The sequence below is a fragment of the Pinus tabuliformis genome, chromosome Q (assembly GCF_031772625.1).
Source record: "Pinus tabuliformis cultivar Carrire ecotype Pingquan chromosome Q, CPIR1, whole genome shotgun sequence".
NCBI lineage: Eukaryota > Viridiplantae > Streptophyta > Pinopsida > Pinales > Pinaceae > Pinus > Pinus tabuliformis.
This window is the reverse complement of record NC_142296.1, coordinates 1305649531-1305652926: the sequence shown is the minus strand read 5'-3', so window position 1 is coordinate 1305652926 and position 3396 is coordinate 1305649531.

The following is a 3396-nucleotide window of genomic DNA, read 5'->3' as shown; positions in this document are numbered from 1 at the left end:
TGGTTATATTATATTCATCCAACACATATGTACAACAATGTTGATATGGAAAATATCTGATATGGAAAAAGAAATGTGGCTCATCCACATAGAGAGAGAAGATATATAGAGCCGCATCAGATCTATTACATAATGGTCTTAAGGAAATATATAGATAATTCAGAAATTCAGTCCCATGAGCCAAGATTAAGTATGGAGAAAAGACAAAAATATGAGTCAAATGTTGGGGAAACAGAAAATCATACTAGATTTGACTGCACAAAATAGAAAAACTATGTACCCGGCATGGAAAAGTCTTGGATCTGGTGGCTGATGTTGTCCACTATAATTTGCATCCTCCATATACCTTGTGGCAATGATAGCCCCTGTTTAGATAAAGCATCTGCTCTCCGATTTTTGTCCCTGACAATGTGGGAGATTGTGTAGTCTTTTCTGTTGCACCACAATGCCTCAAGCCTATTCAACCAACCGGAGAGATGTATATTTTTTATAATATGTTTAGACAGCACATGGTCAATGGTGACTTTCGAGTCTCCAAAAATATGAAGGTTTTGAAGGCCAAGGAAGGCAGAGATAGAAAGGAGTCTAGCCAGGGCCATAATTTTTTCTTTGTTGATTTTTCCAGGTCCTCCATTCCAATAAATGTCAAAAGACTGACCTTCTTCTGGGATTATGGAAACTCCACATGCGCAAGTATCTTGCTAGGCAGCACCATCAAAAAAAGCGCAGGGATATCCATAGGCATCGTTGGGCTGATTGTTCCTACCTTCTCTGTTTTTGGATTGACGTGGCCAACCTAGCTTTTCATATAAACAGAGGATTGATTCAAAAACTTTAGAAATCGGTTCCCTTTTGGAATCAAAAATCATCCGGTTCCGCCATTTCCATATGGCCCAAATTGATAGCAATGGAATGGGTCTCCACTTGCAGTGCATATTGCTCCATGCTTTGAATGCTTCATAGATAGAAGGGGCGCTGACGAAGGCAAAGCCAAAATGAGCAGTTAAGTTCTGCCAAATCAACTGGGCCTGAGGACATTGTAGAAAAATATGCAAATTATTTTCAGAATTTGTTCTGCAAAGGGGGCATATGGCTGGCCCACACCATTTGCGCTTCTGGAGGTTCTCCCAAGTGAGATTCCTGTCATGAAAAACCAGCCAGGCAAAAATAATGATTTTTAAAGGGCATCCAGTTTTCCAAAAAGCTGGCGGAAAGATATTATCACTTGTATCAGATTCAGATAATAGAATTTGGAGATATATATGCTTTGCGTGAACAACCGATGAGCCACCGAGACCTTTCCAAGTGAGGCAATCCCTGTCCAACGAGCGAAACAATCCACACGATTGCAGAGAAGCAGTGATAGCATTCCATTGGGATTCCAAAGCACCGTGTAATTGCATTTCTGTAGCAGATTTCCAGATTGGAATCGCACCATCCCATTTTTTTATAACACTGGCCCAAAAGAAATATCCCCTGTAGTGTAAATTTCTCAAAAGCTACGAAGTAATATGGATCTTTTCTCCCGCACCTGCAAATGCATCTAATCCAATGATAATATTGGATCCGGATTGGAAATTCCAAATCAAGTTTTCTCTAAAGAACGGCTCCAATCTCTGAAAACCTCTCCATATATATGAGTTGATGGAGGATCCTATGGAGCACTGTCTATACCAATATGTCATGTCTTGATCGTCCATGTACTTAGCTCTAATGATATTTCTCCAGTTGGATTCACCCATGATCGCTTTCCACATAGATTTACATAGAAGGGCTCTTCTAAAAGAGTGTAAATCCAGTATACCCCATCCCCCCATATTTTTTGGCCATGTCAGCTTCGAAAGTCTGCTCAGGTGATATTTCTTCTTTTCTTTCTCTCCACCCCATATGAAGTAAGTTATCATTCGGTTTAAGCAGTTGATAATGGATGATGGGATATAGAAGAGGTGTGCCCAATAGACCATGATTTGAACTAGCACAGATTGCGTGAGAATGGCGCGGCCTCCAATGGATAAGCACTTGAATTCCCATGCAGATATTCGCTTATAGAACCGATCCGGAATCCACGACCAATCGGCCAATGATTTTATATCGTTGATATACATGCCGGTGGCCTTATGAAAATTATCCATGATTTCATGGATGCATATCCATGTTGATCTGCACAGTATAGCTGGCAGAAGGATATCATCAACAAATAGGTTATGCGACATGAGGATATCCCTGCAAATGGGGAGAGGCTTGATTCTCTCTTGTTGGATTGCTTTCTTTAAGTGTAGGCTCAGAGATTCCATAACAAGTATGAAAAGGAGAGGAGATAGGGAGCAACCCTGTTGTAAGCCCCTGGCCGCTTTGAAGAAAGGAGTAGGGACTCCATTAATTAGGACAGCATAATTTACATCTACCACACAGGCCATGATCCATCTAATGCACTTGACATCTAGGCCAATCCTAGCCAGTAGGCATCGAATAAAACCCCAGTTGACACAGTCATATGCCTTTTTAAGGTCGATTTTTAAAAGAGCAGCTTCAATTTTCCTGCTATGCATGGAGTGTAAGCATTCTTGGGTGAGAGCCACCGCTTCTAAGATATTTCTTTCTTTAAGAAACCCGTGTTGCTCTACAGACAGGTGTAGAGATAGGGTGTTCCTAATTCGGATAGCTATAATCTTGGATATGACCTTGTATAATACATTGCACAATGGGATAAGTCGATAATATGAAAAAGAGGAGGAGAGCTTCTTCTTTGGAATAAGAGCGATATATGTTGGGGAGATGTTCTGGCTTATGAATCCCTGAGTTCGTGATTCCTCGACCATCTTTAGGATGTTTGTCTTAAATAATTCAAAGAAGTGGATGAAAAAATCGATGGTCCAACCATCCGGCCTGGGGCACTTGTCTTTCTGGAATGTTTTCATAGTTTCCAGTAATTCCTCTTCTAAATCTTCAGCATAAAGAGCTCTATTTAGACTTTCATCAAACATAGTGGGGTATGGGTCTATTCCCCATAGAATATCCTCAATGTTGCAGACAGAATCCTCGCTGTAAGCCTTTTTGAAGAATTTCACAGCCAACTCCATATCATTACATAACACTTAAAAAATTCATAAGTCAATATAATAAGCAAACATGTGATGTATTTCAAATTTAATAATTGATGTGATGATTGTACATGGAACAAAGATGGAAAACCTGAGTTGCTTCAATTTCTTACTAGCTATAAACTCCTATAATAACAGTATTGGAGACCCTCATTAACCTTCAACTCAACAAATTGCAAACTAGTGATATATTCAGCAAGAACTCAGTCTTGAATGGTTGCAAATGATGATGGGTATGAAAAACACGAAGAAGAAGGTTGGACCCTCAAATATCAATATGTAACCTAGCATTTTC